Genomic DNA, 17184 nt, shown 5'->3' with positions numbered 1-17184 from the left:
GTGGAGAAAGGCTAAAAGCATGCTGACTCATGCATTCCCTAAGTCCTAAGTGAATAAAGGTAACAGACAAGTATAAGCTACAGTGGTATGTATCTTTTTCAGTCCTTCTTCCATTGCTCAACTGTATCATAACTTCACTCACATAGGTTTGCACAGTAGCACTTGTCACTAAACATTTCCATTCAAGCCAACACTAACCATACAAACATTAGGCTCCAGACCTGCCCTGTAGCCGTGCTTCTACACCTGCATTGCTTGCTGTTTGGGGTTTTAGGCTGGGTTTCTGTACAGTACAGCACTTTGTGACATCGGCTGATGTAAGAAGGGCTCTAAAAATACATTTGATTTGATTTGAGTCGAACAGGTGAAATCATGGAGTTTATCCCCACTATCCAGGGGTCGGAAAACAGTGTCAACGCTACTGTGGCGATCAAAGGTCATACCCCCTAGACTTGACCCTGCTTGTTGCTAGGCAACGTGATTTTCTTTATGAGAAACGGGGGCTCCCAGGTCTGGAACATTGGAAGTCAGGTTGTATACATGGCTTAGCTTTACAAGAGAACAGGGAGAGCAGTCTCACACCCTAGCAGCCTGCGTGCTGCCAAGGCAGAAACATAGCTAAACCTCTCCCTCACCACAAGAGGCAAGTCAGGCAACAGTTCCCGGAATCTGAGGGGAGAGAAAGGGGGTGGGTGGACTATTCCCAATAATACCATTGGGAATGTGTCTATACAGACTTAAACCTAAACTTAGACCTAGTCTAGACCTAGTTAACGGCTAGGATTACAAACCAAACCACACAACTATAACCAAATGCACTAATAAGTCATCCTAGAAAAAATCAGAGCAAGTCATAGTTAAAAAATACTTATGAACTGGGTGGTTCGAGCCCTGAATGCTGATTGGATGACAGCCGTGGTATATCAGACCGTATACCACGGGTATTCCCCCAAAACATTTTTTACTGCTCTAATTACGTTGATAACCAGTTTATACTCTGTGTTGGGTCGTGCCTAGGAACAGCCCTTCGCCGTGCTATATTGGCCATATACCACACCACCTCGTGCCTTATTGATTCATTATATTTTGGACTAAAAACCTCATGTCTCAATAAAACTGCATTGAGGCATGAATTTCCTGTTCATGATCATGGTAGGCCCTTACTGCTTGTCCGCCCACTCACTAGACCATAGCCAGCCAAACTCCCTGTGCGTCTTATGGGGAGACCCATGGCATGGCCTCACACACACACACACACACACACACACACACACACACACACACACACACACACACACACACACACACACACACACACACACACGCAACCAGTGCTACAACTTCAACTTGACTCAACAACTACAGTAAATGTCTCTGACTCACTCTAACGCGAGTCCCGCTACGCGGTGTTACTTCTGAGCCTGTTTTTGTTGGAAATGCAAGGTCCTTTCTTTGGGTCCTCCTAGATCCATCGCTAATTTTAGAAAAGTTCCAGAAATAATAAAAGTGTGTGTGAGTAGGCAGGCATGGCGGGCATGCCTGCCCTGGCAGAGTGGGTGCTCCTGGGCAAGTGGGCGTCTAGGGGCTAGCGTCACCGGTGACGACGTACAAGGGTGGAGACAACAGGGTTTTCCTCACCCTCTCGCCAAAGGCAGAGACGAAAACACCGGAGTCGAAAGAGAGGGGAAAAGAAAGAATTAAAAACAGAGGGATTTTTTCCACTGGAGCATAGCTAAACACAGATGGAGGATACACAGGATTGACAGCTGACTCAATGTCACTGCACTGTAACTCAAAATCAACACACACAATGAATAGTACCAATACACAATGTCCCAAATTGTATTTATGCAGATTCCCAGCCCTACACACAGAAGACTAAAGTTTCTGTGTGTAGAGAAGCATGCGCAATGTATTTTCTCTAACGAACATGCTCCTTAAGTCCAGAACTAGCATTAATCTATGCCCAGGAAACTGTCCCAAAAATACTAATGTTTCCTAAGACTAAGTGCACTCCAGTGTGTTGTAATGGTGTTTTGGCCCAGTGGTGACTATGGCTTAGTCACACAAACAGCAGCTCCCTAGGAAGCCTTGGCATTGTGTCTATACCGTCATACTGTACCATGGGAAGGAGCAGGCACACAGGCTGCACCATCAATCCAGGCCCCATAAACCAATCAGCACTAGAAATAAAAGACTGGAGATAGTCACACAGGAGACGTGATTCAACGTTCCCACAACGTTCCCAGCCCAGCAACTTCATATACATCCTACTACTGCGTCTGACAATGAGGCTAGTAGAAGAAGGATATAATGTGAAACAGCTCTCGGCTTCCCATCAAATGGCCTCTGTCAATATCCATACGTCAGAAGAACAAAACAAGAGAGGAGGATGAAATGAGAAACGAAAGAAGAAAAAAAATGTGTGTGTGCCAACCTGTCTGCCTGGCACTGGCTCTAATGGTGCTATTAGATGACAGCATGGGGACATTAAGATGAACGAGAGGAGAGGGGGAGGGAGAGAGGGCGAGGGAGGGAGGGTGGGAGTGGGAGAGAGAGAGAGAGCGAGGGAGAGTGAAAGAGAAAGACGGAGAGAAGAGAAAGCGAGGGTGAGAGCGAGGGAGACAGAGAAGAGGGGTTAGGGGGAGAGAGAGAGAGCGAGGGAGGGAGAGTGAAAAAGAAAGACGGAGAGAAGAGAAAGCGAGGGTGAGAGCGAGGGAGACAGAGAAGAGGGGTTAGGGGGAGTGAGAGAGAGAGAGCGAGGGAGGGAGAGTGAAAGAGAAAGACGGAGAGAAGAGAAAGCGAGGGTGAGAGCGAGGGAGACAGAGAAGAGGGGTTAGGGGGAGAGAGAGAGAGAGAGAGAGAGAGAGAGAGCGAGAGACTTCGGTAGAGAACGACAGAGAGACAAGAGTGTTGTGAGAGCTAGCGTGCCACAAAGTAGAGTGGGTCCTAGCCAGCCAGGCTGAGTGAGGGAGTTCCCAGCAGGTTAATGTTTGCACTGGGACCGACCGGGGGCAAGTGGGGTGAGGGAGGGAGGGGGTGGGGGGGGGGGCACTGTGAGTCATGGGGTTACCGACTGTCATTAACATGTCACCGAAACCCACCCTGACAACCGTGCATGACCATGACACTGTCCACACAAACACTCACTTACCCGACCCGGAAAGTTAACCCTGAAACACACATGTATACAGATAGGTCTACCAGTGGAGGCTGCTGAGGGGAGGACGACTCATAATAATGGCTGGAATGGAGTCAATGGAATGGTATCAAACCCCTGGTTTCAATGTGGTTGATGCCATTCCATTATACTCCATTCCAGCCATTATTATGAGTCGTCCTCCCCTCAGCAGCCTCCACTGAGGCCTACTATACCTTAGGCTAAACAGACACATGCACGCATGCAGTAGACTGAGGGTTTGTCTGATAATCATTTTATAATAGCTAAACGTTTTATAATAGCTAAAGTTAGGCTACTGTACAACAAGGGCCATCTATGAAATGCTCAGCAGATTTAATGGAACACTATTTACAGACTTTATACAGTCCAAACTCAACGCCAAAATCTATATGCCGCAATGATGGTGGTCAAGTGCATAAGTCTGTTATACTTGCAATATGGAAATAAGGGTTCATATTGTTCTTGGCTTAGGAAGCAGATGTCAGAATCATTCAACACAATGCATACAGACATAAACATTTGACATTCAGCACGTGGAATCTCAGATTCTTGCAAATATTAAACCCCTAAGGTGGAGAAGAGTAGAGTTTCTGGGTTTGCCCTCTGGCATCGCATGCTAGTCAAATAGCTCGTCAGTCAGAATGGGAGTCCTGCCGGACCGCAGAGTTGCTAAAATACATTTTGATTTAGTCTGCTCCCCACGCTTTTCTCTCCACATTAAGTAGAATCACTTAACGAGTCTTCGGGTACATCCGATATTGTACTAAATGTCACTATATAGTGCACTACTTTTGACCAGAACCCTACGGCGCCCTGGTCAAAAGTAGTGCACTATATAGGGGACATAGGGTGGCATTTGGGACGTAGCCTTGGAGAGAAAAAATGCTGAACATGTAAAGTACGACAGGAGCAGAGACGGAGTCAGAGACAAAGTCAGTGAGGGAGTTTGGCATCTTGATTGAAGGACTACTTGTCTTGGAGTTCCTTCAGAACTGACTCGCTTTTCCTTTGAGGGTTTCAAGTCCCAGCTGTTTTCTTTTTGAGAACATTTATTCATACTGAATCATAATAATAACAGTATTAATCGTTGACGTCAACAGGAATTACATTTAAACCTAATTGGGGCAAATTATTCAGGGTGTTGAAAGTGGAGACTCACTGAATACACAGTTTTGACTGACTTGAGAAAACAACATAAAAACACTGGAAAGCTACTTTTTCCAGAAATCTATTTGCTTGCTCAATCGCAGAACTTATATTTTCCTTCCATACAGTATGCAGGTATGCTCTAATAATTGATCATACAATGACTGAGTCCATTGATGATCACTGAACCGCTGAACGATTACCTACATGAAATAATTTGCAGTGTTTAGTGGAATAATTGCCACCGATGACAATAGGGTGGGGTCGGAAGGGAAAAGCCCCACGGGACCAGGAAGTGTCAGCAATGTTCCACCATGTCACAATGATACATGGAAACATATAGTACTTGCACAAACCTGCTAGCACACACATACTGTTACACAGACACAACACACATTACACACAAGGCACACTTGCCTATCCACACAGTACGACAAAGCCAAAGTCAAATCTTTCCAATCAACAACAATCAACAACATGCACCAAGGCGATGAATAGTCTGGACACCAATGGATACAATGTGTTCCTATTTGCATCTACCAGCTTTCGCAGTCTCAACTCAGACATTTTTCTCAAACCTCAAATTCAAGTGTTTAAGGTTAAGTTTAGGCATTAACTCCAAATGGTTAAGGTTAGGCATGAGCTCCAAATGGTTAAGGTTAGGCATTAACTCCAAATGGTTAAGGTGTTTAGACTGTGTAACACAGAAGCTCCTGAGGATGTGAATAAAAATGCAACCCAATCTGGCTGGTGTCCCCACTTCCTGTTTGGTCACTGATCTTTGTTTATCGGCTCTTCCTCTGAGCCCCAGTTACATAACTACACAGAGGCAGTCTTGATGTCTTACTAGAAAAAGGGTGGAAGAAGTGGCGACCATTTTTCGAGAGAAGAGAGAAAATGAACAGACTTTATCAAAAGGGAGAGGCAGAAAGAAAGTGGCGGCATTGTGTTGTCTTCAGTCAATAGCGCCTCCTAGAGTAAACTCAATCCCCCCCACACACATACACACATGCACACTGCCCCACAGCATGGCAGGTTGCCATCCACCTGCACCACTTCCCATAGGTGTGTTCCCTCCCTCTCTCCTGGATCATGTTCCTCTCACCCTCCCTCACTCTCACTTTCTCTCCATCCACTCTACATCGACTCAAATACGCCCTTGTTATCTATCAACCGGCGTCATTTTTTCCTCCACAACATTCAATGCCTCACCACCACCCCACTCCCCCACGTTCCCAACAACAGAGATATATCTCTCCCCCAAACCTGCAACCCGTATTCACACAGCGCCTCAGAGCACGAGTGCTGATCTAGGATCAGTTCTGCCTTTGAAGTCATAATGAATAAGAGGTCTTCTTCCCACACGCAGAAGGCAGTGTAGAGGTTAACCCGCCTCACACTGGCCGTTGGAAATGTGTTGTGTGGAGGGCTATGCTACCATGTGGTCTGTGCGTTACACCATGCCAATGGAATGCCCTCATATCAGAGAGATAAAACACACAACAAGTCACAAAAGGAGCAGGCCAGCACTGGGAAACAAAACAAGACAATAAGTAGAAACGTTTCAGTGCGTCAATTTGTTTACAAAGGAGGTCAGTCACCACACACCATCTCAACCTGGAACGGGACATTTTTTTGTTTTGTGTGTGGTTTTTTTTAAGTGTTTTTTTTTAGGATGACGTGCTCACCTTAAAAGCTCTCTACTGATCAGTGCCTCAAATCATTAAGGGAACAATAAAAATGCACTCCCCCCATTTAGAGTGATCAAGCCAAAAAGAGAGGGATTGAGGGGAAGAGTAGAGAGAGAGGGAGAGGGAGAGAGAGAGAGGGGGAGAGGGAGAGAGATGAACAAGAGAATGAGAGAAAGAGAGGAAGAAAAAGAGAGAGTAAATGAACACAACAGAGTGATAGAGAATGGGTTTAATGGAACATTATGGAATCCATTCAGTGCTAATGGCTGGCAGTGATGCCAGACGAGGCATGTTCTGACTGAAGTGGCTGGTCCTTTCAATGGTTAGGCCCCAATTAGGACTAGCAGTCTAGTGTTAGCACATCCGTCACATCCCACTGGTAATTACCATTGAATTACCAGAGAGGCTAACGTCTGAAAATCTCGTCTTTACGAGCTGTGACTCTCCATCCGTCCCTCTTCCAACGTCGTGATCAATGAGCAGTGGAGTGATGCGTGGAGTGATGGTACAACATAGACTAAACAAACTTTCATGTTCTCCAACAGTGGAAGGAAAAAACAGGCCTGTTGCATTTTAGTCTGTTGGTAAGAGTCTATTAGAAGGATGTAAGCCTGTTAAATCCAATCATTTGGACTTTGATGTGATTCGATGAGGAGGGGGGAGAACGGGAGGGTACAGATGTAGGATCTTAATTTGAGCCGGGTTGGAGCAACAGGAAATCTGAATGATTATGTAGATTATAATTAATGGACATTTTTGTAGGGGTTGATATATTGTTCATTAAGGCAAATCAAGTCTGAAATTTGAAAGTGGAAATTACAAACTGTAGAAGCCACTATAAATACACTACAACTTTGCATTTCCTGCTTAAAATTCTCAGCAACAAAAGAGTGATCAAATTAAGATCCAACATCTGTATGCTGATGTCTTAACCTCTGGGCGGGCTCCGTCCCGCATCCAGCGAAAAATCCTATCCTCATTAGCATAACAAAATGTAATATATATATTTTTTCAAATATAGGACTATGTTATATCGTTTTATAGATATACCTCTCCTGAATTGAACCACGTTGTCCGATTTCAAAAAGGCTTTACAGCAAAAGCAAAACATTAGATTATGTTAGAGGAGTATATCGTAAAAGTAGCCACATAGCCATTTTCCGACCAACCACATGCATCACAAATAACCAAAAAACAGCTAAATGCAGCACTAACCTTTGACAATCTTCATCAGATGACACTCCTAGGACATCATGTTACACAATACATGCATTCTTTTGTTCGATAAAGTTCATATTTATATACTGCTCAAAAAAATAAAGGGAACACTTAAACAACACATCCTTGATCTGAATGAAAGAAATAATCTTTATAATACTTTTTTCTTTACATAGTTGAATGTGCTGACAACAAAATCACACAAACATAATCAATGGAAATCCAATTTATCAACCCATGGAGGTCTGGATTTGGAGTCACACTCAAAATTAAAGTGGAAAACCACACTACAGGCTGGCTGATCCAACTTTGATGTAATGTCCTTAAAACAAGTCAAAATGAGGCTCAGTAGTGTGTGTGGCCTCCACGTGCCTGTATGACCTCCCTACAACGCCTGGGCATGCTCCTGATGAGGTGGCGGATGGTCTCCTGAGGGATCTCCTCCCAGACCTGGACTAAAGCATCCGCCAACTCCTGGACAGTCTGTGGTGCAGCGTGGCATTGGTGGATGGAGCGAGACATGATGTCCCAGATGTGCTCAATTGGATTCAGGTCTGGGGAACGGGCGGGCCAGTCCATAGCATCAATGCCTTCCTCTTGCAGGAACTGCTGACACACTCCAGCCACATGAGGTCTAGCATTGTCTTGCATTAGGAGGAACCCAGGGCCAACCGCACCAGCATATGGTCTCACAAGGGGTCTGAGGACCTCATCTCAGTACCTAATGGCAGTCAGGCTACCTCTGGCGAGCACATGGAGGGCTGTGTGGCCCCCAAAGAAATGCCACCCCACACCATGACTGACCCACCGCCAAACCGGTCATGTTGGAGGATGTTGCAGGCAGAACGTTCTCCATGGCGTCTCCAGACTCTGTCACGTCTGTCATGTGCTCAGTGTGAACCTGCTTTCATCTGTGAAGAGCACAGGGCGCCAGTGGCGAATTTGCCAATCTTGGTGTTCTCTGGCAAATGCCACACGTCCTGCACGGTGTTGGGCTGTAAGCACAACCCCCACCTGTGGACGTCGGGCCCTCATACCAGCCTCATGGAGTCTGTTTCTGACCGTTTGAGCAGACACGTTTACATTTGTGGCCTGCTGGAGGTCATTTTGCAGGGCTCTGGCAGTGCTTCTCCTGCTCCTCCTTGCACAAAGGCGGAGGTAGCGGTCCTGCTGCTGGGTTGTTGCCCTCCTACGGCCTCCTCTACGTCTCCTGATGTACTGGCCTGTCTCCTGGTAGTGCCTCCATGCTCTGGACACTACACTGACAGACACAGCAAACCTTCTTGCCACAGCTCGCATTGATGTGCCATCCTGGGTGAGCTGCACTACCTGAGCCACTTGTGTGGGTTGTAGACTCCGTCTCATGCTACCACTAGAGTGAAAGCACCGCCAGCATTCAAAAGTGACCAAAACATCAGCCAGGAAGCATAGTAACTGAGAAGTGGTCTGTGGTCCCCACCTGCAGAACCACTCCTTTATTGGGGGTGTCTTGCTAATTGCCTATAATTTCCACCTGTTGTATATTCCATTTGCACAACAGCATGTGACATTTATTGTCAATCAGTGCTGCTTCCTAAGTGGACAGTTTGATTTCACAGAAGTGTGATTGACTTGGAGTTACATTGTGTTGTTTAAGTGTTCCCTTTATTTTTTTGAGCAGTGTATATAAAAACAGCATTTTACATCGGCGCGTGACGTTGACTAACTATTTTCCCTCAAATGCATCCGGTGAAATAGCGCTACAATTTACTAAATTACTATTCGAAAACATTTTTAAAATGTAATATTGTCATTCTATGATTTATAGATGAATATCTCTTGAAAGCACCTGTAATGCCAGATTTAAAAATAACTTTACTGGGTAATCACACTTTGCGATAAAAGGGGATGCAATACTCAGAAAAATAGGCTACCGTTACAGGTCAGCGCCATCTTGGAACAATCGCATATCAAATCTACTCTTGTATACTATTGTCAATAATCCCTTACCTTTGATTATCTTCATCAGAAAGCACTTCCAGGAATCCCAGGTCCACAACAAATGTATTTTCGTTCTAAAAAGTTAATCCTTTATGTTCCAATAGCTTGTTCTTGTTAGCGCGTTCTGAAGGCTGCTCCAAAAGTTCCGTCAGCCGCGGGACTCCTCTTTCAACAAAATGCATTTTTTATTTATTTAGGTTCGTTCAAACATGTCAAACGTTGTATAACATACATCTTTAGGGCCTTTTTCAACCAGAGCTCCAATAACATTCAAGGGGGACGATTGCGTTGTCTTTCAAAACGTTTCGAAAGGGGAGGGTAGCCAGGCGTCATAATGGTGATGGCCCTCCTCATGTGACCACGTTCCACAGACTCTCATTGTGTCAGTTTTCACAGTAGAAGGCTCAAACCACTTTGTAAAGACTGGGGACATCTAGTGGAAGCAATAGGAAGTGGTCAATGAACCATTGCTCATGGTGTGATTTATAGGCAAAGTGATGAAGTTGAGTCCGCAATTCAGAATTCCACTTCCTGTTACGATCTGTCTTGGGGTTTTGACTGCCATATGAGTTCTGTTATACTCACAGACACCATTCAAACAGTTTTAGAAACATTAGGGTGTTTTCTATCCACAAGTATTAATTATATACATATCCTAGCTTCTGAGTTTGAGTAGGAGGCCATTTAAAATGGGCACTAATTGTTTTCAAAAATCGCTGTAGCGCCCCCTATCCTAGGCGACCGTCAAGAGGTTTAAAAAAAAAAAAAATATATATATATATATATATATATATAGATATATATATATATAATTATTGGGCTTTCTGCATGGTAATAATGTCAAATAAAGTCACTAAAGTTAGTTTTTTTTTTATCTACAGATTAATCACCTCAATAAAATCAGATGATAGGTCCGTTGAGCACGTGTAAGCTTGATGCTATACTGTCATGTGGGTCTAGATATTGAATATCTCCAAGAGAGAAACAACACATAGTCAAACATATCATCAAGGTATGAACAATGAGTGAACAATGGTATCAGGTTCAGACATTTGAACTGTACTTACAGCTGACAAAACCCCAAAATAAGAACAGAATGCAGTATGTAAAGACAGGACCACATCAGGACATCGTGCCAGAAAAAAAGTTACAGCCAAGAAAAGGCATTACACCCTGAAGACATTGCAGAGAACAAAAAAGTAAACAGAAGAAGAGGAAGAGAGGATGTGGAGGACTGAGGGGAAGGGAAGTGCCTCTGTGAAAATGTGACGACCTGTCATTTTACTCCAGGGTTGGGAAACCTCCTGCTGAAAGATCAGTTGTCCTTGCTGTCTCTCATTTGGGAATGATGGATGGTGCCCTTCCCTTCAAGGTGTTGCCAACCAACCCAGAGTTCAAACTGGGGTAAAGTAGGACAACCTGGTCTCATTCATATTATTCTATACATAAAACACTCCATTTAGTATGATATGCAACATTATGTTACATTGTAAATGGAATAGCGGTCGTACAATATCATATGAATTATAGGACTTATTGTATCATATGTCTTACCCTGTTGTACAATAGCATACAAATTAGATGACGTAACTTAGCATTATGTCTTGGAGGACGTATATTATTCCTATATACATCACAATCTTTCTATTCAGATATCTATTTTTCAAACCCCATCCATTTTGTAGGCTTTATTGTGCACTAGGAAGTAACTAATAACCAAAATATCTGAAAATGTAACAACCAGTGTCGTGTTCGTAACAACCAGTGTCGTGTTTGAGACCACCTAAAGAGAGACCGATTCAAGATAGGAACAAATCGAGTCCAAGTCAAGACCAAGACCGGGAGGGGTGAGTGGGGTCCAAGACCAAGTAAAGACAGAGACCAGAAAAATGTGAGTGCAATTCAAGACCATGATTGTAATTGTGTCAAATTGCCACCATAATAACAGTTCAAAATGTCCAGTATCTCTGTGTTCATATTTCAGAAGAACATGGATTCTTCAGACATACAGAATGGTGAAAATATGCATTGAGACGGCAAATAGAGAGCCACTCTACAAATGATCACTAACCCAAACAGGTCTATAATAGATAAAAAGACAAAATATGTTGCCCCGGTCTCCCCTTACTAATAGTGAGTACACAACTTTCAAACAATTTTCCCCACTCTTCCCTTCTGATGAGCACGAAAAATTCTGATGAGCACAAAAAATTCTGATGAGCACGAAAAGGTTTGAGGATTTTTTTCAACGAGAGTAAAGGACAGTAATATTACAAGTAAAGTAGGAAGCTCCGGTTTTAATAGGCGATAAGATATTGTTGTGTCATGAAAGGAGTGTGAATATTTGGCCCGTCGAAGCAGTTTTATGCACTGACTGAAGGGGAGCTGATAATTATGAGTTTTTTTACTCTGCTGGTCTCGGGAAACATTTAAACTATTTATTTTAGTTTCATTTTAGTTTAAATTGCCTGAGTGTTCATTGTCTGAGACGGAGTCAAGACTGAGTAAAAATGTATCTGACACCGAGACAAGACCGAGACACTCAATTTGTGGTCTCGAGAACGGACTTGAGTACTACAACACGTAACAACAAAGGAGAATTACAGGTGGAATTTACGTTGGTGGTTAGGGAAACTAACAACAAAGGTTAGGAGAACTAAAACAACAAAGGTTAGGTGAATTTACATAATAGGTTGGGTTAATTCGGTTAAGTTTAGAATAAGGGGAAGGATTAGGCAAAATGCTACAGTTGTTCCTGATGTGACTCAAACATGAAACTTTTGGATTGCTAGTCTGTCGCGAATTACACCAACCCAACCTCCCTACTTTAATTTCTGTCTCAAGTAAATAGGCCATTAGTAGGTATCATACATCTTGGAGGTGCTCAGAAATACGTAAAGTATATTTCGTATTGCTCTGAGGCCAGGCTGAGTAGGAGAACTAGAGCCATGACATTGGTGAAGACGCATCCATTTCCTCAGTCAACAACACCATGGCTGTGTTCAGTTGGGAAAAAATGTGAAACGTGGGAGGTTCTTGTTGAATTTGTCCAATGAGAACACATTATTTAGTTTTCTGGTGCGAAACATTTGGCAATGTGTGCCCAACTGAACACAACCCAGGACTAGGTTATTTCTGAGCACTGTAACTGCAGCATAGGAATCTAAATGTCCAAACCAGGACAGTAACCTAGGAAGTGTGACCATAACCCCAGATGCTCTTGGAACCAGCTCTGAAGCCCTGCCCTTAGTCCTGGGATTTCTTTACCGGATAGTAGAGCTGCATTTCAGTGAGCCACACTCTCATCCAACCATCAGGGGATTTGTTCAGTAAAGGATTCTACCATAACGTATGATGAAACACACAAATGCAGCATATTAGATGTCATATGGAAAGATTAAAACCATACTCTTTGAAGAAATCCGTTTCATGTGTTTTTTACGAGATTACCTCTTCATCCATATTGAAGCCATCACTCCAAGTCTATTGTATGCCACAGAGAGAACTCAGGGCTGCTCAAAGCTACACAGCTGTCCTTCTTCCTCCCAATCTCTTCATTTTCTTCCTTTTCACTTCCAGAGCTCCTGAAACATGACAACCAAATGTCCTCAGTAACAGTCCATAACTCCCTTGCGCTCTCTCTCGATCTGACGCAGGCAGCAGGCCAAACGCAGCACGAGTGGGTGGATGCACCACACCAACTAGGGGAGTGCTCTGTCTCTCGCTCTCACACACCTCACCAAGTTCTACACAAGCTATCTAATGAGAACACTTTGAGAACGCTCCCCAACACTTTTGGAAAACTTTTCTTGTGCCCTTTTTGACCCCAAAGAAATCAGTCTTATTTCCCTGCACACCTTTTCCCACCTTCTACTTATTTGTCCTGTCGCTCTCTCGATTTCATTCCTCCATGTGGTAAAGTGGAGATTGTGATGGACTTCAAGCATGCAACAAAGAAAACCGAAATGGATCAAATTGACTCCTGAAAAAGCAATATCATCTATATAATAGCCATAGGCTGCTTGATGTAAACTGGCTTAAATGAAAGTCCAATGGACTGGCACCGACGGTGTGTTGATGGAGTGAGTATCAATCTGAAATCATTGATAGACACAGTATTATTGCATCATATGTAGACCGGATGCAGTCCTGTTGCATATGTAGCACCAGCTGCAGCTGAAAGAACAGGAAAGGCTGTTAATTGGAGTCTCACTCCTGAGGCACAGGGGTTAAACGGTGCAGCGCTCAGTGTAAAGGGTTAAACTGAACCACCTGCACACACACTCTCATACACACACAAGTACGCACGCATGTTCACACACACACACACGAAGGCATGTTTACATGCTCATACACACATGCGCATGCATACACACACACACACACGCACACACCCACAATCCCTCAGCACATGGAGTCCATTCATACAGGCAGTAAAGCGATCCTAAGACCAGGAGGGGTGACATTCACAACACTGGCAACCCACCACAGACATATTGAGCTACTTAGGGAGAGCTTTATAAGAACAGAAACTCCTGCAACGAGGGAAGGAGGGGAAAGACCTGTCATTCTGTTTCATCTCGCCATCATTCTGTCCTCCTCTCTCTCATCCTTCTCTCAACCCTCTCATACGTTTCTATCTCCACTTTCAACCCCCTCTCTCTCCGATGTCACCCCTCTGTAGCCCTTCTCTAACTTCTCTATACAACTCTCTCATCCCTCGCTCACCCGTCTCTCACTTCTCTGTTCTCTCAGACCAAGTAAAATGTCAGGTGTCCTTGTGTTAAGTCATTTCATATTCTGTGTCTGAGTCTTTGTCGAACAAGGACTGTTTATAGGTGAGTTCCAGGCCAGTGGTTTAGTGAATGTATTTTTGTGGCTTTCAGGTTCTGTGTTTTTACCCCCCGTTACTACGGTTTCTGTTATGGACCACTTTGTGAACATTAGGCCTGTTTGTGGTGGCACGGGCTGGAGTGAAGGAGAGAACTGCGGGTTTTCCCTCGCTCCTGCTTTCTTTTTCGACCTGGTGCACATACAGTCAGTCCTTACCAACTATTTCTGCCAACCCCTTTGGCAGTGAGAAATACACACGTACACACACGCGCAACATACACACACACACACACACACACACACACACACACACACACACACACACACACACACACACACAGGTGCGCGAGTGGCAGGCTTACCTACAACTGGACAACTGTCCATCTGTCATCGTCACAGTCGATAGAGCAATGAGGAAATGCCTGTCCGTGGTTTGCACTTGGCTCTATTTTTAGTGGCCACACATCCAGAGAGACCTCTCCAGCACGTCTCCGTTGTCTTATTGTCGTTTGTCTCTCCGCGCCTTGCTTTAGAGGCCCTGGGCCACAGGCATGCTAAGCTCACCCCTCAGATTCCTCTCGGCACTGTCCGCTGCCAACAAGCTGTCAATCACTCACTAGCCACGCCCCCTTACTCATGGCACATCAACGTTTGACAGGAAGGGATTGTTGAAGGGTTTATGGAAGGGGGATGTATGTGCATGTGTGTGCATGTGTGTGCGTGTGTGGTGCATGTGTGTTTGTGTATGCATGAGTGTGTGTTTGTTGCCTAGCTGTGCCAAGGGGTGTACGTGTGCGTGTTTACGTGGGCTCCTAGCAGAGTTGTGGATGTATCCATCTGCATGTAGCGACTCCGTAGTGTAATAACTAGTGTTTACTTGGAACAAGAGGTTTTAACAGGCATTCAGGGCATCCAGCAAGATTCCATCTATTTCCTAACTTCCATGTACCCAATGGTATATTTGTGTGATGGGTACGAAACAACATACAGTATATGAATCCATAGGGTACTTGCGAAAAGGAATGCCAGGGAATGTATCTGGTCTTTTCACAGGTGTATGTAGTTTCTGGTTACCATGGCATCGTCAGAATAAATGGGATTCCGGAGATGTTTGGAGATGTGGGAATGTCGAGGGAAAGCTCCTTTCTGACGTTATCGAACTGGAGTGTCCGGAGGTAGAGGAGCACCAAGGGTTATGTACAGCCACCCCTACACACACCCCCCCCCCCCCCCCCCCACACACACACACCGTGGGATCCACTCCACTCATATCTACAACACTGACCACACTGTTTACACACGCCGCTCGGTTTACCCATTACCACGGCAACCCGAATAGTTAGCAATTTTTCATCTGACATAAATCATTTTGGGGCTTGTGCTCACTGGGCCAGTAATTATGCGTTAGTCTTCCAGAATCCCCTCGCAGCCTCAGGTCAACGAACTATCAGTCATAAAATGGCCGACGCTCCTCATGCTCAGAAATATGACGAGTCATGTGCCAAGCATTTCATTCCAAGCTAGTGCTCTTCTCAGCTCAAATAAACAGGCCTATAGCATATCAAACATACCGGAACACGAGCACAGACACATGTTTGTTTTGCTAGCGTTATGAGGCTCCGGGTAGATAAATACACCATAGTGAAAATGCTCCATTTGATGGGAGATGAATGTGGCATAAATATGACAGATAAATATGTCATGCTATAGTTTTTTTGTTGTTGCCATAAGCACATTTTGAGAGACCACAGTGGCTTGGGGGCTGAGCCGGCGCAGATGCCAGAGAGAAAAACAACCCTGCAGCTGATTTATTATTAAACACAGGGAAACAAAAGGAGAGAGATTTCAACATGCTGATTTGAGAGATGAGAAATAGGCTACAGAGAAAATAGTCCTGTAGGAGAGGTAAAGAGAAAGACAAGGATAACGGTGACATGGGTTTCAAAGGAGTAAGATGGAGAGGCAGAAATATGTTTAGTGAGGCATGAGACAATCTTAACATAGATGTAGACAAGACTCAAAGAAACATACAGTACTAGTCAAAGGTTCGGACACACCTATTTATTCAAAGGTTTTTCTTTATTTTTTACAATTGTTATTTTTTTTCTGTATACATTTTTTTTTAAATGGCGCCAGAAGAAATGGCAGCAGTTTTACCAATTGTGTTATTATGTGGGGTTTTTTCGCGTTATTTGCAACTTCTTTTGTACATAATGTTTCTGCAACCATATCTTACGGCAAAAAAGAGCTTCTGGATATCAGGGCAGCAATCACTCACCTCGGATTAGACAAAGATTTTTTCTTCAACAAGCAGGAAGCACAGGACATTCTCCAAACACCTGACAGGGCCAACATCCCCGTTATTTGCAAGAGGAAGAAACGCATGTACAGGGGACACAGAGCGGGATGCCTTGTGAGGACCCGCAGAAGGCGAGTGGGAAAGCTGCCATTACCGTCAATATTACTCGTCAATGTGCAATCGTTGGACAATAAATTAGACGAGGTACGATCACGAATATCCTACCAACGGGAAATCAAAAACTGTAATATCCTATGTTTCACGGAATCGTGACTGAATGACGACATGTATATTCAGCTAGCGGGATACACGCTGCACCGGCAAGATAGAACAGCCCACTCCGGTAAGACGAGGGGTGCGGTCTGTGCATATTTGTAAACAAAAGCTGGTGCACGCAATCTAAGGAAGTCTCCAGATTTTGCTCGCCTGAAGTGGAGTATATTGTGATAAATTGCAGGCCACGCTACTTGCCTAGAGAGTTTTCAGCTATACTTTTCATGGCTGTTTATTTACCACCACAGACATTTGGTGGCACTAAGACCGCACTCAGTCAGCTGTATAAGGAAATAAGCAAACAGGAAAACGCTCACCCAGAGGCGGCGCTCCTAGTGGCCGGAGACTTTAATGCAGGAAAAGTTAAATCAGTTCTACCAAATTTCTATCAACATGTTAAATGTGCAACCAGAGGGAAAACAATTCTAGATCACCTGTACTCCACACACAGAGACGTGTACAAAGCTCTCCCTCGCCCTCCATTTGGTAAATCCGACCACAATTCTATCCTCCTGATTCCTGCTTACAAGCAAAAACTAAAGCAGGAAGCACCAGTGACTCGG

The 17184-nt window shown here is 44.3% G+C and overlaps 1 long non-coding RNA gene across 1 annotated transcript in view; it reads right to left on the bottom strand.

Annotated features, from left to right (window-relative positions):
• LOC106589341 (uncharacterized) overlaps window positions 1–17184 on the bottom strand; it is a 73489-nt gene that overhangs the window by 17422 nt on the left and 38883 nt on the right. The gene's annotated exons all lie outside the window — the stretch shown is intronic.

Source organism: Salmo salar, chromosome 28 (assembly GCF_965601325.2).
Source record: "Salmo salar chromosome 28, fSalSal1, whole genome shotgun sequence".
NCBI lineage: Eukaryota > Metazoa > Chordata > Actinopteri > Salmoniformes > Salmonidae > Salmo > Salmo salar.
Note: the sequence above shows the minus strand (reverse complement) of the source record. Positions and strands in the feature narration are given on the sequence as shown.